We start from the raw sequence: 26262 nt of genomic DNA, 5'->3' as shown, positions 1-26262 counted from the left end.
TCTCTGTTTCAATTGGTTTAGATTTTGTTAAGTTCATTGTTTTAGGTATCTTTTGTTTCTTTGGTTTAGAGTCTTTTCTTTCTTCTGTTGCTGTTTTACTTTGTAGAGCTTTAGTTTAGATTCTTTTTGGTTACATTTTGTTTTTGTTGCTTTGTTTAGATTGTTTATAGCTTAGGTAATATTGTTTAGGTACTTTTAGGTTCTTTCTTGACTCTGTTTCACATTTCATTCAATTCTTTGCTGATTTACTTAACTTCTTAGCTTTATTTCTTTAACATAGATTGCCAATAGTGTCTTTAGCTCTAGATTTAAGTAGATGTAGCTCTAGATTTAAGTAGATGTAGCTCTAGCAGTAGATTTTGCAGTTAGTTTAGTCTAAATAAAAAGGTTATGTGATATACAATAGTAAAGTACAAACAACCTCTATTATACTTGGATGATTGAAAGTTTAAAGTAATTTTGATGGTACTTCAAAACAGATTGAGAAACACTGTTTTGGTAACATTGAAGCTACTGGATTGAACCACAATGCAGGAGAGTAATAAAAAATCACACGAAATTAGCACCAAAGCAGATCATAAACTGCACCATAGTTGGTTATTGGACAGCAGAAAATTCGTCCTTCGAAAATTACCGAAGGCTTTAGCCATTCGGTAATTACCGAAGGCTTTTGGCCCTCGGTAAATGTTAGCGACAAGGGATTTACCGAGGGCTCTTTGGCCGTCGATAAGCCTTCGGTAATTACCTTTTACCGACGGTTTTGGGCTGTTTCCGAAAGGCTTCTGGCCTTCGGTAATGCCCTTCTTTTTTGTAGTGTTAACATATTCGCCTTCAGGCAAATGTTCATTCAAGATCTCTTCAATTTCATCATCTTCACTAACCTCTCTAATTTCATCATCCACAGATGTTGAATCATCATCTCTAAAAAACCCTCCATGCCAATTATCAATTCTTTCGGATGTCATTATGCTTGTGAACATTAGATAAGAAAAAAAAATTATAAAATGAAAACTCATTATAAAATCTTTTTCTGTAAGAAATTGTAAAATTATAAAATTAGATAAGACAAAAATTATAAAATGAAAACTCATTAAAAAATCATTTTTCGTAAGAAATTGTAAAATTATAAAATTAGATAAGACAAAAATTAAAGTAAAGTGAAAACTCATTTTTTTTAATTTTTAATGACTTAATAAATCATCAAAACTTAATAAACACTTTTCAAATTTATTAGAATTTAAAACTTGAATACAATACAGTACCACTTGCATTAATGACGTGCTTTCTCATACCTGTGTTGGGAGATGTTTAATGCCATTGCAACTTCATCCACGCGGTTACGAATCCCATTCTCTACGACCTCCTTCGCACTAGGAACCTTCGAGAAGCTCAGCCTTTCCTCCTCTGACTGATCAGAAAACGTGACCCTTCTTCTTAGTCTCACACAAATGCCATGGTTTTCTATTCTCTTATATCTAGAGTAACAATGCCTACAATTTAATTTAGGGTTTATAATAAAAAATGGTTATGAATTTAAAAAGTAATAGTATGTTTAGCAATAACGAATAAATGAATAAATATGTAGTTTCTTTATTTATGCAATATGCAATATTTTTGAATTTTCAGACAACTTAATAATCAAAATATCAAATCTCTCTGAAAATAAAGTACTAATTCTAAAATTCAAAAACGAAATTTAATAATAATCAGAAGGGAAAATATATAATAAAGCCCTCTAGTAAAAAATCAACATCAACATCATCAAATTATTTTGATATGAAAGTGGAAAACAAATGAACGAACAGAGCAAAAAGAACAAATTGCGGTGTCGTAGATTGTTGTGTGTGGGTGAGGGAAAGTATGGAGATGTGAGAGAAACAAATTGGATAAGCGAGGAAGGTAGATTAGGGTTGGATGATGTTATGACCTCGACAAGTGTACCGAATCATATAAAGTAATAATAAATGGTAAGACCAAGTATGGTTTCCCAAAAGACTCACGACACTAAACAGTCATGTAATTACTTAACTAATTAAGACTTTGAAGAATAATTTAGGGTTTTTAAATGCAAAAACAAGAAAGTAAATATGAATGCAATTTTGGTCAATTGAAGAGAAATGCAAAAGTGAATGATGATGTTTGTATTATGAGATGAAGATGTTGTTGGGGTTTAGATTTTACCTAATCACTCTCATGTATATGAGAATTCTTCTTCTTTATTAAATGTCAATGTCACTTTCTAAATTACTTAGAACCCGATGTCTTGACGAAAGAAGCCTATCCTTAATTACTAGACCACAATGTCTTGCATCCCTAATAACTAATTTTGCATTACGAACGGAAGCTTAAGACAACCAAGCGTTCTATCCCTATGTCTAGGCAATAGTTCCCTTGGGAAAAATTCCCCAATTCTAGGTTTCTATGTATTTGTCAATAACATAGAAGACCACAAATCATGCCATGAATGAGTTAAATATAACAAGCATAGAGCAAAGGAGCATATCTCTAACAATTAATGAAAAAAGCATATATAAATCAAAATCAATTCAAATACATGAGAGTTTAGAGGCTACATCTTTCCCCAACAACAAATTGAATTTAGTTCCCCCTTGTCATGGAGAAACTAGATGTACAATGGAATGAGAATGAAAGATAAACCCTAAAAATCGAAGAGGAGAAGTCTGAATTTGCGTCACTTTTGTCAAAAGATACCCTCTCTAGGACGTCCAAGTTCTTATATACAGCTGAATTGAATCATGGGCCAACGTCGCCAACGCTCAACGCTCCTACTTAGGGCGCCCAGGCGAGCTTGGGAGAAAAATGGCGCTCAACGCCTCAGGAAGGTGATAAAAAAAATTTTTAATCCCCGAAAACGGAGTCAAAAACTTGTTAAGACCTCAGCAAGTGTACCGAATCATATCCAGAAATAATAAATGGTAAGACCAAGTATCGTTTCCCAAGATACTCTCGACACTAAATAGTTATGTGATTACTCAACTAATTAAGACTCTAAAGAGCAAATTTTGGGGTTTTTGAATGCAAATGCAATAAAATAAACATGAATGCAATTTGATCAATTGAGGCTAAACACAAGAATGAATGGATGAGGTTGATGATATTGTTGTTGGGTTTAGATTTCACCTAATGTACTCTCATACATATATGAATTCATCTTCTTCATTAATGATAATGCCACTTTCTAATTTACCTTAAACCCGATGTCTCGGTGAAGAAATCCTACTCCTAATTACTAGTTCACAATGTCTTGTCTCCCTAGCAATTAATCATGCATTACATTCACACAGAAGCTTAAAGGCAACCGATCCTCCTATTCCTATGTCTAGGTAATATTGCTTCTGGGAGAATTTCCCTAGTTCTAGATTTCCCCCTATGTGTCCATATCGACAAAATCAAAGATCATGCAATTGAATGAGTTAAACAAAGCATGCATAGAGTAAAGAGGAAAAACCCTAACAATTAATGAAGTAAAGCATATATAATCAAGAATCAATTCAATACATGAGAGTTTAAGAGGTTACATCTTTCCCAACAACAAATAAGGTTTAGTTCTCCATCGTCATGGAAGAACTAGATAAACAATGGAATGAAAGAATGGAAGAGATAGAAAAACCCTAGAAAGAGAAGAGGAGAGCCATCACCATCTCCAAATCTACCCCCAAGGGGTGAAAAGTGTGTTTCTGTGCTCAAGCCATCAAAAGATACAATCCCTAGGACGTGTAAGTCCTTAAATAGAACATAAAAATAACCAAAAACAGGTCCAAGCCCATAAAAATAATAAAAAATAGGTCCAAGCCCACGTCGTCGACGCTCAGCGCCAAAATGACGCTCAACGCAACTTTTTCTGCACTCTGGTTGACTTTTTTGCATTATGGTTGACTTTTTTGCATTATGGTTGACTTTTCTGCATTCTGGTTGACTTTTCTGCATTCTGGTTGACTTTTCTGCATTCTGGTTGACTTTTCTACACTCCAACCATTCGCTACTTTAACTCTTCTTTCAAATCATTCCAATAGCCTACAAAATCAAAGGAATGTAGAACAAAACCATTAAATTCACCTTAAACTCTATTATTCACAAAACTAAAGCAAAAACATGAGTTAAAGCAAGTTTCTAAGTCAAAAAAAATGTTTTTAATATCAAAATTAAGTATAAAAATAACGATTTTTCAACCGTTATCAGAAGTATGCCCAGGTGTGAAAAGACACTCGAAGACTGGCGTTGAGCGCCCTTGGGAGGGCGCCTAAGCGTGCTGATAACGGTTGAAAATATTGTTATCTGTGATTCAATTGTGATTTTAAATCAACCCTTTTTGACTTAGAAGCTTGCTAGAACTCATGTTTTTAGTATAGTTTTGTGAATAAGTGAGTAGAGAGTATACTTGATGATTTTTATCACTAAATTCCTTTGATTTTGTAGGTTATTGGAATGATTTAAAAGAGGAGTTAAAGTACCAAGAAGTTGGAATTCAGAAAAAGAGAAAAAGACGCAGTGCAGAAAAGTCAAGCTGAAGCTGAGCGCCAGAAAGGGGCCCTGCGCCAGTTAGCAGGGCTGAGCGCCAGTTAGTAGGGTTGAGTGCCAGTTAGTAGGGCTGAGCGCCGGAAAGGGGGGCTAAGCACCAGTTTTTGTGTCGTTGCGCGCGCACTTAGCGCGCCGAGTGCCAGCGACGTTGGCCCATGATCCAATTTTGATCTATTTAAGGACTTGCACGACCTAGGGTTGATATCTCTTGATGGCTTGAGCACAAAAACACACGTTTTGCTCCTTTGGAGGCAAATTTGGGGATGCGGGAGCTCTCCTCTTTAGTTTCTAGGGTTTTTCTATCTCTTCAATTCCATTGTACACCTGGTTTCTCCATGATGATGGGGAACTAAACTCTTTTGCTGTTGGGGAAGATGTAACCTCTAAACTCTCATGTATTTGAATTTGTTTTGAGTTATAATATGCTTCATTCATTAATTGTTAGGGATTTTCTCCTTTCCTCTATGCTTGTTATGTTTTGATCATTCATAGCATGATTTTATGATTTGTCTGAGTATCAAGAGATATCTTACGAATCACGATATGGAGAATTTTCCCAAGATTAATATTGCCCAAGGATGGGGATAGGAGGATTGGTCGTCTTAAGCTCCTAATTGTAATGCAAAATTAATTATTAGGGATGCAAGGGATTGTGGTATAGTAATTAAGGATAGGCTTTCTTCGCCGAGGGATCAGGTTTTAAGTAATTTAGAGAGTGACGTTAACAATTTAATGAAGAAGAAGAATTCATATATGCAGGAGAGTGATTAGGTGAAATCTAAACCCCAACAACATTATCATCTTACATTATTAACTTCATCTATTCATTCTTGTGTTTAGCCTCAATTGATCAAATTGCATTCATGTTTATTTTTATTGCATTTGCATTCAAAACCCCAAAAATTGTTCTTAAGTCTTAATTAGTTAAGCAATTACACAACGGTTTAGTGCCGTGAGTCTCTTGGGAAACGATACTTGGTCTTACCATTTATTATTACTTGATACGATTCGGTACACTTGTCGACATCTGAACAAGTTTTTAGCGCCATTGCCGAAGACTCGTGGTTTAAACTATACTTTTGTGTGATTCTTAACCGATTAGACTTTATCTTTAATTTTATCTTTTTATCTTTTTTTATCTTTAATTTTTGTTTTATCATTAATTTTATCTTTTTATCTGTTTATGCTAATTCGATTCTCTAATGAAGTGTTCTTTAGTGTCTGCAGGATTAAATATGAAAGTTTGTACTAGGAGCACAAGATCATCAAAAAGAGAAGAAGATGGAAGAAGGTCGTAGGGCGCGTGGTTGCCCCTTTAAGGGCCCTCAGTGCAGGATGTCACGCATCACTGCCTGGGCACCCAGTGACGGCGCTGAGCGCCAAACTTCAAGTGCAATTAGAATGTTTCTTTCTAGGTCTGGAAGTAGAGAAGACTCTATGCATGAAAATAATGAACCATACCTTGGAAAACCAGTGAAATTCAAGAACAGGTTATGGATGATTAAAGATATTAAAGATAATGGATTATTGAGATTGAGGCTCCTTATTTAAGGAGAGTAAAGATGGTGACTAGGAAGCTGTTGAAGTTATGTTGGTGTGCCGAAAGAGAGAAAAACACCAATATTAAAGATACTTGGTCTTACCATGTTTAGTACCTGATACGATTCGGTACACTTGCTGGAGTCTTAACAAGTTTTTGGCTTCGTTGCTAGGGACTTGTGGTTTAACTTTTCTATTTGTGTGATTATTGATTAACTTTGACTTGATTTTTTTTATTTTAATTTTATTTTGTTTTGTTCTAAAAGTGTTTTGTAGGGTTTTGTTCTCTTGTGTATGCAAGATACAATTCGAACTAGAAGTAAGAAAACATTGGAACCTCTTCTTGAAGGATTGGACAAAAGTAGAAGGAGGAGGAGAATCCGAACATCTAGAGAATTGTTCCCTTTTCTAGAGACACTTTTACAACCTTCATCGCAAGGATCTGACAAGAGCACTGAAGAGATGGCTGGAGAAAATAATGGCAGACACATTGTCGCAGATTACACAACAGTTGTTGGCTCTCATCATTTTAATAGCATTGCACGACCGAGGGTCAATGCTGCAAACATGGAGGTAAAGCTTGCGTTGATAGAATTGGTGAAAGGCAACCCATTTAATGGACTGTCTCATGAAAGTCCATATGAGCATCTGACCACATTCAACGAGATTTGCAACACTAAAAGTCCATATGAGCATCTGACCACATTCAACCAATTTAGTTTGTTTCCTTTCTCATTGGGAGACAATGCTAAGTTATGGTTAAATTCTTTCCCAGAAGATAGCTTTACTGAATGGGAAGCCGTGGTGACAAAATATTTGAACAAATACTTCCCACAGTCGAAAATCAACAAAGGTAAGTCAGGAAATTTCCTCTTTCAGGAAGGGCATGGAAGAGACTTTAGGTCAAGCATGGGATAGATACAAGAGCTGGTTGAGAAAGACACTTACGCATGGCTTTGATGAAGCGACAATAGTCATTCTTTTCGTTGGAGGTCTTGGTTCACAAACCAAATTGATGCTAGATGCCTCAGCTGAAGGTAATATCAAGTGCAAGACTCTAGAGGAAGCCTATGAATTAATTGACAACATGGCTACTAATGACAATGAAATGCAGAATGAAAGAGGAGCCCTACCTTAGCAGAAGTGAGTCCTACAGTTATAATCTCATGATGCTTTGCTTGCACAGAATAAGATTATCACTCAATAATTGGAGAATTTGACGAAGAAACTCTCTCAATTGCCAAAGGAGCTGCAAGTATGGGTCAAGGTCAATTTGGGAAATCTGGGCAAGCAGGAGAATTTAATAGACCACCACAGCAACAATCACAATGGCAACAGATATCTGTATTATGGAAGGAAGAGAAAAGAAAAAGTTGAGTTAGAAGAAGAAAAAGAAGAAAGAATAGGTGAGGTTGAAAGAAAAAAGAAAGAAAAGGGGGAGAGAAAAAATTTGAAAAAGTTGAAAAGATTCTTCCTTACCCTAAGGAGAGTAGCAGAAAAGAAAAGGAGAAGCAATTAGGGTGTTTTAAAGAAATCTTCAAGAAATTGGAGATTAAAATTCCTTTGGCTGAAGCATTGCAACAGGTTCCTGTGTATGCACAATTTCTGAAGAGATTCCTCAAAAAGAAGAGATATATAGATGAGGAAACCATTGATGTACAGGGCAATTGCAATGTTATGTTACAGAAGACACTTCCTCCAAAAGTTAAAGATCTAGGAAGCTTTAATATTCCTTGCATCATTGGGAATATTAATATAGGGAAAACCCTAATTGATTTAGGGTCAAGCATTAGTTTGATGCCTTTATCTGTGTTTGAGAGGATTGGTGGTCTTAAAGTGAAGCCTACAAAGGTTACTTCACAATTGGCGGATGGATCTACCAAAAAGCCCTATGGTGTGGCAGAAGATGTTGTGGTTCGTATAGACAAACTTGGATTTTTGGTTGATTTTGTAGTGATGGAGATGGAGGAAGATGTGAAGACTCCTATTATTCTTGGAAGGCCATTCATGAAAACGGCCAAGGTAATCATCAATGTGGATGATGAGACGATAGTACTTAAAGACCAAGAAGAGGAGGTGATCTTATATGACTTCAATACTAAGCAGAATCAAGTGAGGAAGTCTAGTCATAAGGTTGAAGATAAAGATGCACCCATGACTAGCCTTAAAGTTGCCAAGCCGGTTATCAAAGGTAAAAATTGTTTCTTGTCACAGGTTAAGGAAGGAGGAGAAGAAAAACATGGCAAAGGAAAGATGGTTCATCATGGCTCAGTGGATGAACAACTCAAACTTGGCACACCAGTGAGATTCAAGGGCATAGTGTGGGTTTCTAAAGAGCTTAAAGATAATGGAGTCATAGAGATTGAAGCTCCATACTCAAGGAGAGTCAAAAAGGTGACCAAGAAGATGTTAATGAGTTGGAGTGAGAGGAAAAAGAAGAACATCAACATGAAAGAAGTGACTTGAGCTTTATCAGGTCAAGTTAGTGACGTTAAAGAAGCGCTTGTTGGGAGGCAGCCCAGTGATTTGAAAACTTTAATTTTTGTTATTTGGTGATGTAATTTTAAACTTTTGTTGTTTTATTTTGTTTTGGTTATGAGCCTGGTATGGCACAACATCTACTGATGAATGCTAGGTGATTGAGTATCTACTGAAGGATATTATGCTACCAGACACTTACTAATGGGTGTTGGAAGAGTTATTGGGTCAGGCTCGTGACGTTAAACAAGCGCTTTGTGGGAGGCAACCTAGTTTTCTAAACTCATATCTTTGTTTTATGCTCTAGTGTGCATTATATGTATTGAGTGTTGAATGTTTGAGGGGTGTATAGAGATTCAATGTTTTGAGTGAGTGTTGATGTGTGAGTTGGGTGAAAAATGCATGGAATTTTGAAAATTTGGAGTTGAAGTCGAGGGACTTTAACTATGAACACCCAACACAAGCCAAGAAGAGAGAGGACCTAAGTCACGCACGCCGCTTAGTGCCCTTCTAAGGGGCACTGAGCGCGACTTTCTGCTGTTAGGATTTTTAATGGTTAGGCTCAGTGTAGGGTGCGGCCCACTTCCTTCTATTTACTCCCTAGGGTTCGCCCAAGGCCCCTTTCTCAGATTTCACCGTTTCCAAACTCTCCAAATACTCTCCCTAAGAACTTTCTTCACTTCCCCCTTCATTTTCCCATCAAAAACCCTATTTCCCACTCACTTTGCACCATTCTTCCACCAAAGTTGGGGGTGTTTTTTCTTGTTGTGCTGCTAGGGTTTTGATTGTTAGCAAAATGATGAAGATGAAGTTTTGATGATATCTAAATCAAGTCAAGAACAACCAAGACTCATGAAGAATGATTTTTGAAGACTTGTAACTTTTGTAATAACTATATGAACATAGGAAATTAATGGTTTTATGTATGCGTTCAAAAGTGATGTAAAAATGAACCAAGAGCAAAAACTGTGCAGTGCTAATCGATTAACAAGGGTATCTAATCGATTAGCGTTAATCGATTAACAAAGGTAAATAATCGATTGTTCCAGAGACGAATGGAGAAGCACAGCAATGCATGCTAATCGATTAACAAGGGCTGTTAATCGATTAGCGTTAATCGATTAGCAGAGGCTGTTAATCAATTAACAAAGTGACCGTTTGAAAAACTAGTCGTTTTTGAGCCGTTGGACTATCCGTTGTTTTGTCTTTTAGTGACTAATCGATTAACAACTTAAGTTAATCAATTAACAACTTAAGTTAATCGATTAACACAATGAGAAAGGCTGAAAACAAAAAATGGAAGAGCCTTTGGATGAGTCTATAAATAGACTCTCATTTCCTCTCAACATCATCTAGAGAAACTCTTCCCTTGTGCTCAAATACTCAGAAACTCTTGAGAATTGTGTGCTCTTGCTCAGCTAAGGAAACTCTGTCTGTAGAGTTGGTGAAATACTGCTACGGTGATAGAGGAATAGCTGGTTCATCCTTGGTGTGTCTAAGGAAGTGTTCGGAAGAGGAAGTCATCCTTCGTGAAGTATTCGGAGGAAGTGTTTCATCCTTTGTGAAGATTCAAAGGAGGTGTTGGTTCATCTCTTGTGGCATCAAGAGAGGTGTTTTCTAAACTTTTACAAATTGTATCTGTGTGATTGTAGTTTGTAATTGTTTTGTGATTAGTGAATTGTTTATCTTGTTTTGAGATAAGCGACTGGACGTAGGATTGGTAAGATCCGAACCAGGATAAAATCATCTGTGCAAATTTCTCTCAACCTTACTCTATTTTATTGTTATTATTAATTGTTAAGTAAGTTTAATTGAGTAGAAATTTTTAAGGCACACGTTTTTAGTAAAAACCAATTCACCCTCCCCTCTTGGTTTGTTGTTTCACGTTAACCCATCCGCTACAGCCGCTCTGACATTTGGTATCAGAGCTTGCTTTGATAGTCATTCAAATGGCAGGATCACATCAAACCTTTGCAGAGGGTGCTTCTATCAATAGACCACCACTATTCACAGGTGAAAATTACGCATTTTGGAAGGTCAGAATGCAAATTTTTGTGGAATCTATTGATATAGATATTTGGGATGCTGTTGCATTTGGTCCTTTTGTTCCAACTAACAATATGCAGGAACCAAAGCCCCGTGACCAATGGACTGCTGAAGATAAGAAAAAATTTGGTAATGATGTAAAAACTCGTAATATTATTTCATCTGCTTTAACTGTTGACGAGTTTTACAGGATTTATGTTTGTAAAACTGCACAAGAAATGTGGGAAGTACTTAGAGTAACCCACGAAGGTACAGATGATGTTAAGAGAGCTAGAAAGAATACCTTAATCCAGGAATACAAGATGTTCAGGATGAAGCAAGGGGAAACAATAGTAGATGTTCAGAAACGCTTCACCAACATCATAAACCATCTTATTCGACTAGGTAAGTCTTTCGATATTCATGAGCTTAATATAAAAATTTTGAAATCTTTAGACAGGTCTTGGCAACCAAAAGTGACTGCAATTTCTGAGTCACAAAATCTGAACACAATGACCATGGCTGCATTATTTGGAAAGTTGAGAGAGCATGAACTTGACCTCAGAAGACTAGATGAAGAAGAAGCAAAAACTAAGAAAAAGGCTCTAGCCTTCAAATCTGAGGTAGAAAAGAGCAAAAGCAAAATGGAAGATGAAGACTCAGAAGAAGACGAAAATTTGAGTCTACTAATCAAGAGGTTCAACAGGTTCATGAAATCGAAAGGCAAAGGGAGATTCAGAAATGAAAAGAGAGAAAATCAAGGATCTTCCTCAAACTATAGATGCTATGGTTGCGGAGAAAAGGGACATTTAAAAGCAGACTGCCCAAATCAAAAGAAGGGTGAAGAAAAGAAAGAAAAGAAATTCTTCAAGAAAAAGAGAGCATACATTGCATGGGACGATGACAACGAATCAATTTCTGACTCGAGCAATTCTGATGAAGAAGCAAACATATGTCTAATGGTGGATGACGACACTACTGGAAGCCAAGTAAGTACATTTAACGATTCAGATAATTCTAGTCAATATGATAGTGAAGAGGATTTGCATGATACTTATGCTGCTTTATTAGTAGAATCCGAAAAATTAGATATAGCTCATAAGAAATTGAAAAAGGATTTCAAAGAGTTAAAATTAAATTTTGAAAATATTCTTGAAGAAAATGAAAATTTGAAGTTTACTTCTGAAAATTTCTCTAAAATAAATGATAATTTGAGAACTGAATTTACAAATTTATCTGAAGAAAACAGAAGTTTGAAAAATAAATTTTTATATCAAGCAGAAGAAATCAGAGATTTAAAAAGTAAAGTTTTATATTATGAAAAAGAAAAATATATTGCTAATAATGAATGTGAATCTTGCATAAAATTCAAATATTTTTCTGAAAATACAACCACTGGAGAATGTAGTAAAATCTCTGAAAATAGAACTGCTAAGAAATTTGTTCCTAAAAATAAATATAGAACTCGCAGAGCATGGGTAGAAAAAGGAACTATTAACAGGAACACAAATGTTGCATCATACTTTTATTGTATGAAAAAGGGTCATACATCTAACAAATGTAAAATTAAGCATTATGGTGTTCCAAGTGGTAGATATGCTTGGGTTGTAAAATGATTTCAATCTTTTTAATCTAACCCAAAGGACCCATACAAAGTAGTTGGGTACCTAAATAGCTTGTTCTTTTTATGTTGTAGGAATTATCAAAACCAAGGAAGTATATGTGGTGTCTTGACAGTGGATGTTCAAAACACATGACCGGAGATAAAAAGAAATTTACAAGCTTCCGAAAAAAGGAACGAGGCTTTGTCACCTATGGTGACTACAACAAAGGAAAAATCCTTGGAATAGGAGATATTGGAAGTGAAGATACCTTGATGATCAAAGACATGCTATATGTGGAAGGATTAAAGCACAACTTAATTAGCATTAGTCAATTATGCGATAAAGGATTCAAGGTAACCTTCGAACAAAATTCTTGCACTATTTATAAAAATGATTCTTCTGAAATTGCTTTGAAAGGAATTAGGCATAACAATATTTATTTGATTGATTTAGAAAATGCATCAAATAGGAATATTTCATGTTTAGTAGTAAAAGAAGAAAATCCATGGTTATGGCCTAAAAGAGCTGCACATATTCATATGCAGCAATTGAATAAACTCACTTCTAAAGACTTAGTAATTGGTCTACCAAAACTAAAATATGTGAAAGATAAATTGTGTGATGCATGTCAAAAGGGAAAACAAGTGAAATCATCTTTTCATTCGAAAAATGTTGTTTCTAGTTTAAAACCCTTAGAACTTTTGCACATGGATTTATTTGGTCCCTCTAGGATAAAAAGTTTTGGAGGAAATTATTATGCTTTAGTTATTGTAGATGATTATTCAAGATATACTTGGACTTTCTTTCTTACTCTTAAAAGTGAAGCTTTCAAAGAATTTAAAAAGTTTGCAAATTTAATTCAAAATGAAAAGGATTTGAAAATAAAGGCTATTAGAAGTGACCATGGAGGTGAATTTCAAAATGAATCTTTTGAAACTTTTTGTGAAGAATATGGCATTTCTCATAATTTTTCTGCACCTAGAACTCCTCAACAAAATGGAGTTGTAGAAAGAAAGAATAGATACTTAGAGGAACTTGCTAGAACTATGTTAAATGAATATAGTGTTCCTAAACAATTTTGGGCTGATGCTGTGAGTACTGCATGTTATGTATTGAATAGAATGCTTATTAGGCCAATCTTGAAATGTACTCCTTATGAACTTTTTAAAGGTAGAAAACCAAATGTTTCACATTTAAGAATTTTTGGATGCAAATGTTTTGTCTTAAATAATGGAAAACAGAATTTAGGAAAATTTGATTCCAAAGCCGATGAAGCTATTTTTCTAGGATATTCTCTAACTAGCAAAGCTTATAGAGTTTTTAATCAGAAAAAATTTGAAATAGAAGAATCTGTGCATGTTGTCTTTGATGAAATTGTGGACCTTGAGGCAAAACCTCTTGAGTCAGATGAATCAGATGCAGGTGAAAATGAAGACTTGCAAAAGACAACCAATGAAGAGAAAATGAATAATCCTCAAGATGATGAAGATTTAAACAAAATATGCACTAGTAGAAAAGTAACATTCTATAACGATACTGATGGACAAATTTGTAAGCACCAAAATATGATGTGACAAACTTGTTTCACAATCGGCAAGTATGACCGAATCGTTCAAGTAATAAACTTGGTAAGACCAAGTATCGTTCTTCCCAAAGGACTCACGGCCTAGTTTAGTTGTGTGGTTTGTTGATTAACTAAGACTTACAAACGAAATAATTGGATTATATTATGCAAGACGAAAACTAAACATGTATGCATGAATTGATCAATGGCAAAGACAAAAGATAAACACTTTCAATGGATTATATGAATGAATATGTTGTTGGGGGTCAATTTCATCTCATCCACTCTCATACATTTTAGGAATTCAACATTCAAATCATCATTGTTAATGCCACTCTCTAAAGTACCATTCTAGATGGCTTCTCCCTAATCAAATAGTTCATACAATTCCTAGCATTCCTAATGATTAGTTCATAAGTGCAGGAGCTTAACGACAACCAATATAACATTAGGAGAAATTCCCCGGATCTAGACTTCCCCGTACGTGTCCGTATCGACAAAACCAATAATCATGCAATAGAATGAGTTAAACAATGCAAGCATTGAGCAAAGAGGAAAAACCCTAACTAATGATGAAAGAAAGCATAAGTCTTAGATTAAGATGCAAGCATAAATTCCATATATGAGAGCTTCAAGAGATTACATTGATTCCCCAACAAACATACAAGGTTTAGTTCACCATATTCATGGTGAACCTAGATGAACAATAATGAAAGAATGAAAGATAAAACCCTAGAAAGGTGAAGAAGTAGCCTGAGCATCCAAGATCCTCCTTCAAAGGGGTGGAAGAGAGAGTGTTTGCCTCGTTTCTGCCAAAGATGTCTAACCCTAGGACGTGCAAGTCCTTATATACTATTCTAGAGTTACAAAAGATTACAAAAGCCCAAGCCCAAAAAGTGCCGCTCAGCGGTAAATACCGCTCAGCAGTGACCTCGCTTCACTTTTCTTCCCCTCAGCGGCCAGTTTGCCCCTCAGCGGACCTCCCGTGACCTCCTGAGTGCCGCTCAGCGGTAAAATACCGCTGAGCGGTGCCTTCGACTTCTCTTTTTGCACTCTTTGCTTCCTTTTATGATTCCACTTCTCTCCTTCTTCACTTCTTTCACTAAATTCACCTCAAAACCTGCACAAAAACACTCAAATCAAGCATAAACCTGTCCAGCTCTCTTATTTCTGAAAATATAGATAAAAGCATTGATTTCAAGGTAGTTTCTAAGTCTAAAGGTTGCTTTTAATATCAATTTTAAGCATGAAAATAACAGTTTTTCAACTGTTATCACAACCCCAAACTTAGAACTTTGCTTGTCCTCAAGCAAACAAAATGTAACTCCATCTCCAACCAATTCATATGATGGTTCACTCATTCAAAATCCTTTTCTCAAGATAAGTAACAACTTCACTCAAACTTATGACCAAGAGTTCATTCAAGATGTGCACATGCTTTAGTGTTCACAAAGTCATTTAAATTCCAACAAATGCTATTTTTCATGAATGATCAATCAATTAAGCATGGATGTTCATGTGCTTATGGAATATTTCCTCACTAGGTAAAGTGTTTCACTCAACACACAAGTGTATAAGGGGTACAGTGTTTCGCTCATTCACTCCACTATCACAATGTCACATGAATCAACTTTGCCTTTCATTTTACCATAATCAAAAACATTCACAAGCATGCATCATCACAAGGACTTTTCAATGGCTTATAATGTGGCTGGGCTAACAAGAAAATTGGTTTTTCTGGATCGCAAAATCCTTGAGTTAAGAGAATCATAACACACAATCATCTTATTCATTCCCAACTTGCCTTTTACAATTGCAATTGCATTGAGCTTTACTTCTTTTTCTTTTCTTTTCTTTTTCTTTGCATATTCTTACTTTTTAGCTCTTAGCTCAATGCTTTTTATGTTTTCCCAACAACCCCAAACTTGAACATTTAACAATACCACACAAGATCTTCTACTTAACTCAAGGTAAAGATTTTCAATCAAAGGTTTCAAGTGTATGTTCAAGGCTAAGGGTTCAAAGGATAGAACACAACGTGTTCTTTTTTTAGTGGGCTAATTTTATGTATTTGGCCAATAAAAGGGGTTTCAACAACACGGCCTTGATCATATGATGCAAAACAAGCAATTGATTCAATCATAGAAAACCTGGGCAAAATCATTCATGCTTTCAAAGTAATAGCATTCAATCATACCAAAAACTCTGGAGCTCAAAACCTCACATATAAGCTCATTCACATTTGACATACACATCCTGCTTAATTTCACAATCACAATCATGATATCCTGCATTTGTTCACAAAGCTTGTGAATCACCTGTATAAGCATTTAATGTGCACATCATCTCAACATCAATCAATCAATAAGCATCATCAAGCATTACTTATCAAACAATCACAGTTAATAGCAACCCATCACACAAAACCAGGTGTTCAATAGAGTACATCAAACCCTAATCTAAAAATGAAAACAAAAATACTTACAAGATACTGGGTTGCCTCCCAGTAAGCGCTTGTTTAACGTCCCGAGCCTAACCCAACTTTCAAGGATCAACCAACAACATCATTGTGGAAAATCGTTGCACCTCTCCCCCTAGATAGGGCTTGAGACGTTGACCATTTACCACCCAGCTTTTCTGTGGATCATCAGCAGATGGATCAAATATTTCAATTGCTCCATGTGGATGCACTTCTTTTATCACAAATGGTCTTGTCCATTTTGACTTCAGTTTCCCAGGAAATATCTTCAATCTTGAGTTGAACAATAGTACCTGTTGTCCTGGATTGAAAACTTTATTCACCAACTTCCTGTCATGATAAAATTTAATTTTGTCTTTGTAAGCCTTGGATGAATCATATGCATGTAACCGCATTTCTTCAAGCTCTAAAATCTGCCTTCTGCGTGTGCATTGAGTTTCATAAGGATCAAAATTCAAAAATTTCAAAGCCCATAATGCTCTATGCTCCAATTCAACTGGCAAATGGCATGCTTTCCCATAGACTAATTGAAATGGTGATAATCCCATAGACGTCTTCATTGCTGTTCTATAAGCCCAAAGAGCATCATCCAATTTGAGAGACCAATCCTTCCTTGATGAAGTCACGGTTTTTTCCAGGATTCTTTTTATCTCCCTGTTAGATACCTCAGCTTGTCCATTGGTCTGTGGGTGATAAGGTGCAGCTACCTTATGCTTCACTCCATAGTGTTTGAGTACTTTCTCTAGCTGATAATTGCAAAAATGAGATCCTCCATCACTAATCAACACTCTTGGAGTGCCAAAACGTGAGAATATCTGCCTCTTCAGGAATTTAATTACCGTACTAGCATCATTTTTAGGACAAGCCAATGCTTCCACCCATTTACTCACATAATCCACTGCTACCAGAATATATTCATTGTTGAAAGATAGAGGGAAGGGTCCAACAAAGTCAATACCCCAACAATCAAAAACCTCAACCTCTAGAATACCTTGTAAAGGCATCTCATGACGTTTAGTGATTGTCCCTGCTCTTTGACATTTGTCACAATTCCTAGCATGATTATGAGCATCTTTAAATAAAGTTGGCCAATAAAATCCTGATTGAAGGACTTTTGCTGCTGTTCTTTCTCCATTAAAGTGTCCTCCATAAGGTGAATCATGACAATGCCAGAGAATTCCTTCTGCTTCTTCATTTGTAACACATCTCCTCAGAAGATTATCTGCTCCAATTTTGAACAAATATGGATCGTCCCACACAAACTGCTTGGCATCATGCAAAAATTTCTTTCTCTGTTGCCAAGTTAAATCTTCCGGCATGACTCTTGCAGCTTTGAAATTTGCCATATCAGCAAACCAGGGCCTCTGCTGAATATACATGAGTGATTCATCATAAAAAGATTCCCAGATTTCAGGCTCCTTGCTAGTGATCTCATTGTTGACTAACCGTGACAAATGATCAGCAATTAAGTTCTCACTTCCTTTCTTATCACGGATTTCTACATCAAATTCTTGCAACAGTAGTACCCATCTGATTAGACGTGGCTTAGAATCTGGTTTTGTCAACAAATATTTAATAGCTGCATGATCTGTATAGACAATCACCTTAGACCCAATAAGATAAGGTCTAAATTTCTCTAGAGCATATACAATGGCAAGAAACTCTTTCTCTGTAGTAGCATAATTCAATTGAGCATCATTCAGCACCTTGCTAGCATAATAAATTGGATGAAACTTTTGTTCTTTCCTTTGGCCGAGGACAACTCCTATTGCATAATCACTTGCATCACACATTAATTCAAAATTTTGATTCCAATCTGGTGCTGCAATTACTGGAGCTGACACTAGTTTCTGCTTCAATATATCAAAAGCTTTCAGGCAATCTTCATTCATCACAAAAGGAGCATCCTTCATCAAGAGATTACTCAATGGTTTAGCAATTTTTGAGAAATCTTTGATAAATCTTCTATAAAACCCAGCATGACCAAGAAAACTTCTAATCCCCTTTACATTTGTTGGTGGAGGTAGTTTCTCAATAACTTCTACTTTAGCTTTGTCTACCTCAATTCCTTTAGCAGATATTTTGTGCCCCAATACAATTCCTTCAGTTACCATGAAATGACATTTCTCCCAATTCAAAACCAGATTTGTCTGAACACATCTTTTGAGGACAGTGTTCAAATTAGCTAAACACCTTTGGAAGGAGTTTCCAAAAACTGAGAAGTCATCCATGAATACTTCAATGCATTTTTCTAAAAGATCAGCAAAGATTGCCTGCATACACCTCTAAAACGTAGCTGGAGCATTACATAATCCAAAAGGCATCTTTCTATATGCAAAGATACCAAAAGGACAAGTAAAAGCCGTCTTCTCCTGGTCTTTTGGATCTACCACAATTTGATTATATCCGGAATATCCATCTAGAAAACAATAGAAAGCCTGCGCTGATAACCTTTCTAGCATCTGATCCATGAAAGGAAGAGGAAAATGATCTTTCCTAGTAGCTTTATTCAGCTTCCTGTAATCAATGCACATACGCCAGCCAGTAACTGTCCGAGTGGGAATAAGTTCATTCTTATCATTATAAATTACCGTCATCCCACCTTTCTTTGGCACCACCTGTACTGGACTCACCCATTCACTGTCAGAGATTGGATAGATGATACCAGCTTCTAGCAGTTTCAACACTTCTTTTCTGACCACCTCCTTCATAGCAGGATTTAACCTTCTCTGTGGTTGAGCACTTGGTTTATAGTCTTCTTCCATAAAAATCTTGTGCATGCAATAAGTTGGGCTAATACCTTTGAGATCGGATATTGACCACCCAATTGCTTCTTTGTTGGCTTTCAAAATTTCTATCAATTGCTCTTCTTCTTGTAAAGATAAAGAGTTACTGATAATGACTGGCTTTGTTCCATCCTCTAAAAACACATATTTCAGATGTGATGGCAATCTTTTTAGTTCTGGAGACTGTGCTTTGATTGTTTCTTCCTTAGCCATTGTGTCGAATATTGGATCTTCCTCTGGACCCTTTTTCAATGTTTCCAAGTCCATCAGACATTCATCAATCAATTTCTCTTCTTCTTCATCCAAATCTTCACATGCATCAATGAGCGTTTTTTCCAATGGAGAAATGTTACGCACCATCCTTTCTTGGATCATACAAACTTCATCAAGTTCATCAAATTGAAAACATGATTTGTCATCATTTGGATACGTCATGGCTTTGGATACATCAAAAGTGACTTCTTCCTCGTCAACTCTCAGTTTAAGCTTACCATTCTCTACATCAATCAAAACTCTAGCAGTCTTCATAAAAGGTCTCCCAAGAATAAGAGGAACGTCACTAGTTCCTTCCATCTCCATCACAATGAAATCTACTGGAAATACAAATTTGTCGACCTTCACTAGAACATCTTCAACCACTCCATATGGATATTTAAGAGACCTGTCCGCCAATTGAAGAGCCATTCTGGTTGGTTTAATTTCCAACCCCTGAATTGTTCTGCACATGGAAAGCGGCATTAGATTAATGCTAGCTCCCAAATCAATCAATGCTCTTCCAACTTTCACATCTCCTATGGTGCATGGAATAGTGAAGCTTCCTGGGTCTTTAAGTTTAGGAGGTAGTTTCTGGATGATTGCACTGCAATTACCTTGTATATTGATAGTTTCCTTCTCAATGTACTTGTGTTTCTTTGTGAGAAGTTCCTTCAAGAATTTTGCATATGCTGGCATTTGTTGCAATGCTTCAGAGAATGGTATAGTGATCTCCAACTTCTTAAATAGTTCCATGAATCTTTCCAACTGCTTTTCTTTCTCCTTCCTTGAATAACCCTTTGGATAAGGAAGTGGCTTTTCATACTCTTTTTCTTTCTGTCTCTCTTCTCTCTCATTTTTTTCTCTTTTCTCATCTTCTTCTTTTTTCTTTTTCTCTCTCTCAACTCTTTCTTTCCACTCACATGTTTCTTTTTCACTCTCACTCTCATTTTCTTTCTCCTTTCTCTCTTTTTTTCTCTCTTCTAACACTCTACCACTTCTAGTCACAACAGTTTTACATTCCTTTCCCAGATTATCATGTTTCATTTCGTCAACTATTCTCTCAACATAGACCTCCATTTTTTTAAATGCAGCATCCACATTATGACAATAAGACGCATTTGTCTTTAAGAATCTCTGGAAAGTCTCTTCAAGCGTTGTTGATTTCTCAACTGGAGTAGATTGCATCTGCCATTTTTGGTGCTCTTGAACCATTGAAACCTGTTGTACTTCCTGTGGTGTTTGAGAAAGTTTCATGGTCACTTCTTCAAGCTGTTGAGAGATAATTCTATTTTGGATAAGCAAGGCCTCATTTAATTGTGACAACTCCTTCTGACTAGGATCTCCTTTTTCAATATTGAGTTCGTTGTCACTAGTAGCCATATTTTCAATAAGTTCAGTTGCTTCCTCTGGAGTTTTCCAGTTAATATTGCCTCCTGCTGATGCGTTCAGTATCATCTTGGTTTGTGAACCAAGCCCTCCAAGGAAAGTTAGGACTACTTCTGCTTCTTTGAAACCATGCATAGGGGTTTTACGTAACAAGCTCTTATACCTGTCCCATGCATGCCCAAGTGACTCCTCCATGCCCTACTTGAAAGAAGATATCTCTTGCTTACCTTTGGTCACCTTAGATTGTGGAAAGTACTTGTTTAGAAATTTTGTGACCACTGCTTCCCACTCTGTGAAACTTTCTTCTGGAAAAGAGTTTAACCAAAGCTTAGCATTGCCCCCCAATGAGAAGGGAAACAAGCTAAGTTTGATAGCTTCGTCTGGCACCCCATTAATCTTGACCGTATTGCAGATCTCATTGAAAGTTGTAAGGTGCTCATATGGGCTTTCGTGAGATAACCCATTAAATTGATTACTCTTCACCAGTTGAATTAATGCTGGCTTGACCTCCATGTTGGCTGCATTGACTCTAGGTCTTGCTATGCTGTTAAAGTGTTGAGGTCCAGCAATATTAGTGTAATCTGCAAGAGTTCTTCTAGCATTGTTATTCTCCATACTTCTTGTGCTGTGAATAGAACCTTGTGGTGATGATTGTAGGAGAGTTTCTGGAGAAGGGAAAAGTTCTCTGGACGTTCTGATTCTTCTCCTCCTTCTACTCTCGTCTAGCCCTTCAAAAAGTGGTTCTGTTGTTTTCTTACTCCTAGTCTGAATTGCTTCCTGCATACACAAGAAAACAAAACCCTAGAATAGATTTGTTAGCACAAAAAGATATAGAAGAAGATATAAATTCAGAAGATACAAAGATTTAGAAGATAGAAACAAATAAGATAGAATAAAATAAAACCTAATCTAAAAAATAAAATCTAACCTAATCTAAAAGATAGAATAAAATAAAATAAAATAAAATCTAATCTATCCTAATCAAATAAAATAAAAACAGAAAAAATAAAAACAGAAATTCAAAAAGTCAAAGATAATCAATAATGACACAAATTAACCAGTTAAACCACGAGTCCCCGGCAGCGGCGCCAAAAACTTGATGGACAAATTTGTAAGCACCAAAATATGATGTGACAAACTTGTTTCACAATCGGCAAGTATGACCGAATCGTTCAAGTAATAAACTTGGTAAGACCAAGTATCGTTCTTCCCAAAGGACTCACGGCCTAGTTTAGTTGTGTGGTTTGTTGATTAACTAAGACTTACAAACGAAATAATTGGATTATATTATGCAAGACGAAAACTAAACATGTATGCATGAATTGATCAATGGCAAAGACAAAAGATAAACACTTTCAATGGATTATATGAATGAATATGTTGTTGGGGGTCAATTTCATCTCATCCACTCTCATACATTTTAGGAATTCAACATTCAAATCATCATTGTTAATGCCACTCTCTAAAGTACCATTCTAGATGGCTTCTCCCTAATCAAATAGTTCATACAATTCCTAGCATTCCTAATGATTAGTTCATAAGTGCAGGAGCTTAACGACAACCAATATAACATTGGGAGAAATTCCCCGGATCTAGACTTCCCCGTACGTGTCCGTATCGACAAAACCAATAATCATGCAATAGAATGAGTTAAACAATGCAAGCATTGAGCAAAGAGGAAAAACCCTAACTAATGATGAAAGAAAGCATAAGTCTTAGATTAAGATGCAAGCATAAATTCCATATATGAGAGCTTCAAGAGATTACATTGATTCCCCAACAAACATACAAGGTTTAGTTCACCATATTCATGGTGAACCTAGATGAACAATAATGAAAGAATGAAAGATAAAACCCTAGAAAGGTGAAGAAGTAGCCTGAGCATCCAAGATCCTCCTTCAAAGGGGTGGAAGAGAGAGTGTTTGCCTCGTTTCTGCCAAAGATGTCTAACCCTAGGACGTGCAAGTCCTTATATACTATTCTAGAGTTACAAAAGATTACAAAAGCCCAAGCCCAAAAAGTGCCGCTCAGCGGTAAATACCGCTCAGCAGTGACCTCGCTTCACTTTTCTTCCCCTCAGCGGCCAGTTTGCCCCTCAGCGGACCTCCCGTGACTTCCTGAGTGCCGCTCAGCGGTAAAATACCGCTGAGCGGTGCCTTCGACTTCTCTTTTTGCACTCTTTGCTTCCTTTTATGATTCCACTTCTCTCCTTCTTCACTTCTTTCACTAAATTCACCTCAAAACCTGCACAAAAACACTCAAATCAAGCATAAACCTGTCCAGCTCTCTTATTTCTAAAAATATAGATAAAAGCATTGATTTCAAGCTAGTTTCTAAGTCTAAAGGTTGCTTTTAATATCAATTTTAAGCATGAAAATAACAGTTTTTCAACTGTTATCAGATACCTATTATGATGGATGAAAATAATCCGTTATAATAGGTTGATCGGGTGGTAAAATTGTAATAACTTTAAGATATTATAACGTAGTTATGAAAATCAGTTATAATAGGTAATGCGGTGGCAAACTTGTAAATAATTTCAAAACGTATTACAACGGAGTTATGAATATCAGTTATAATATATAATACGGTGGCAAACTTGTAAATAAATTCTAAACCTATTATAACGGAGATATAGATTTTTGTTATAATTTCTCTGAGCATTTCACTTTTCAAAACCTATTGACTTATTCCTTCTTTCTTAACGCCACACTTTCTTCACACTGAAACCCAACTCGTAGGGGCACCGTCACCTTTCTCGATTGTAACATGAGCCGCATCTTCATTCAACATTTCTCTCTTGCGAGAAACACTCTCATTTCGACAAATTTACTCATTTCACCCTCGCGAGCCGCTGAAGCTTCTCACTCTCTCGAGAGTTCTTAAGCCGTAAGTCTCCATTTCTCTTCACAAATATGCATTTTCGCTTCACTCATCATCCAACCACATCTACTGCTAGGGTTTCTCACATACCTTCATCTTTTTCGCCTTTACCTTCGATTCCACCGATTGAAACATCATTTTCTACATTTCTACCGATTATAATCACATTCTACCGATTATAATCCCTTTCCACCGATTAAACGTTGATTTGAAGGATGTTGTTGCGACAGAGGTTATCGTGGCGAGGGCAGCGGACCTAGAGACGGATGTGGCGAGACTACAACACGATTTGATATCGGAGATTACTGCCTCGGAGGAGGCGAGGGCGGATGCTTCTGAATTGAGGAAGGATTTAGGGGAGAAGGAGTCGTTGGTTGAGTCTCTAGAGAAGGAACTGATAGCTTTGAAGAAGGTGAAGGCAGAGGGTGCGGTTAAGGTTAGGGATTTGGAGAGAAAGATTGAAGTTTTGGAAACCAAGGAAAGGAACAAGAGGATTAGGTTTGAGGAGGAGATGAGAGATAGGGATGATGAAAAGGAGAAGGAGATCAATGGTTTCAAACAGAAGTTGGTGGAATTGGAGAAGGTTACTGCTGAGAAAAAAATCTGAGTTGGAAGAATTGGTTAAGCAAAAATTGAAGTTGGAGGAGGCACTTAGAGAATCTGAGGAGAAAGTAGCGGCTTTGGAATCAAGTATTCTTCAATTGCGTGAGGAAGCAAAGGAAGTTGAAAGGGTGATTTTATTGCTGAATGAGAAGGCGTTTGAGACTGTTGAGAATATTGATAGAGGTGTAAACGGCATATATGATGAAGGGAAATGATTGAAGTTGCAGTGGCCGGTGGTGGCAGCAAGGTAACAACTCTGATTGAAATGAGTCATCTGACCTTTTGAGAGAGCAAGTGTTAAATGTATTACCATTTACTTTTTTTTTGGTGTGGCAGGCATGTGCAATATATAACAATTGGTTGCCCATGTTATCAGGTTAGTTAGAGTCTTTTAAACTGGAAATGTCTTGTATACTTGTTTAAAAAATTAATGGTGAGAATATTGTTCCTGCAGCTCTGATGTATGTGCTTGTACCTATGCCTTGCTTATTCTTTGGAGGTGGATCCACTCAATTTCTAATGAGCCATGATGGGGGGGGGGGGGGGGGGGGGGGGGGGGATAGGTATATGTTGCCATTTAGAGCTCAGAAAAGCTGTCTGATTTATGTAGAAACAATTTCCATGCGATTGGCTTTTGGGTTACTAGTAGTTGTATGCAATGCAATTGGTGCTACTCTTGTTTATATAACCTTTTGTGTAGAAGGTTCCTTTTCTTTTCCTTTAACAAGGATATTCAAATAATATTTGTAATTGTTTTACGTTTGTTTGATTTGAACTCTACTTTCATGCTACATGGAGTTCAGTTGTTCAGGTTGTCTATCGGCATGATTAGTGGTATAATTGCTTTTATATACATATTTTATTTGTTTCTGGTTAAGAATGAATGAGGTATATAATATTGTCGCTTGGTTTAATCACTGAAGCTTATTTTGCAAGAGATAATCAAGTGCCAGAGTTGATGGCTCAGTGTTTTTAATGAGGGAATTTAGGAACTTGCAATTGCTTGAAGCAATCCCTTATCTTTTTATCCTTTGTATTGGTATGAATCCCTCTTTCCCTCTCTTTGTTTCAGTTTCATATGAACTTTTTACGCCCACAATTTTATATTTCACTAGGAACTTTATGTATTTTATATTATAAAATGATAATTCTGAAGGTAAATATGGCTTGATCGTGAAAGTGTGCAATACTGCCACCCCTGGTGTTTCCTTGAAATCAGAAGACTAAATTATTAATATTGTGGCTTTGAGATGCTTGAAAAGTTACTCTCGAGTTATTTCTACTGTCGTTCGAAAATAGAAGGAACGATAGAAAATAATTTCAAATATATATTTCCTTATTTTGGTTTGAAGTTTTGTATAGAGTTTTAGTACCAATTTCGATAAAGGATTGTTTTTTTCATGATTCTAATGGTTTTATTCCTATTAAATATTTTCTTGATATTTTCTACTACTGCAAGATTTGACATATATAATTCAGCATTTCCCTATTTCAGTTCTTATTTTCCTTTTTGGCGACTGTGACTTATTTTTGTGAATTTCTCATTTCAACTAGTTTGATATTCATTTATTTTTTTTGTATGAAGTTTCAGATAGTTGAAGACTTGCTCATTTACACCAATGTCATTCTCAAACCAAAGAGCAGATTCTCAAACCAAAGAGCAGAGATCTACTGATTTTCGAGTGTTAGTAAAAACTTGGCTACAATTTAGTAGTGTAGGTATATTGATATATAATATTTGGATGTAATATATAGTTTTATGTATACGAAATGTATTAAATATTATTAAACACTTTAATATTTGAAATAAATTTTATTTGGTTAGTTTAATTGAATTTATTCATTTGAATTTATATTGATTATAAATTGATGCAATGGATTATAAATTTGTTCAGGAAAATGATTGTAAATTGATTGGATGTTAAATGTAATAATGATTTTTTTTTTAAGAAAGCATATATTATAATGTACTAAACAATGTACGTTATAATAGGTTAGTTATCAAAATCAACCTATGTTATAATAAACCACATATTATAACGTACAAACACATCTACGTTATAATACATTAAGCGCATATTATGACCGATTTCAGAAACTACGTTATAATATCTTCAAGCT

The 26262-nt window shown here is 36.0% G+C and overlaps 1 pseudogene; it reads left to right on the top strand.

Annotated features, from left to right (window-relative positions):
* The first annotated feature begins 23674 nt into the window (after window positions 1–23674).
* LOC128196224 (peroxisomal and mitochondrial division factor 2-like) lies at window positions 23675–24709 on the top strand (annotated as a pseudogene).
* The last annotated feature ends 1553 nt before the right edge of the window (window positions 24710–26262 follow it).

The sequence above is a fragment of the Vigna angularis genome, chromosome 4, assembly GCF_016808095.1.
Source record: "Vigna angularis cultivar LongXiaoDou No.4 chromosome 4, ASM1680809v1, whole genome shotgun sequence".
NCBI lineage: Eukaryota > Viridiplantae > Streptophyta > Magnoliopsida > Fabales > Fabaceae > Vigna > Vigna angularis.
This window is presented reverse-complemented; position numbering and strand designations above follow the sequence as displayed.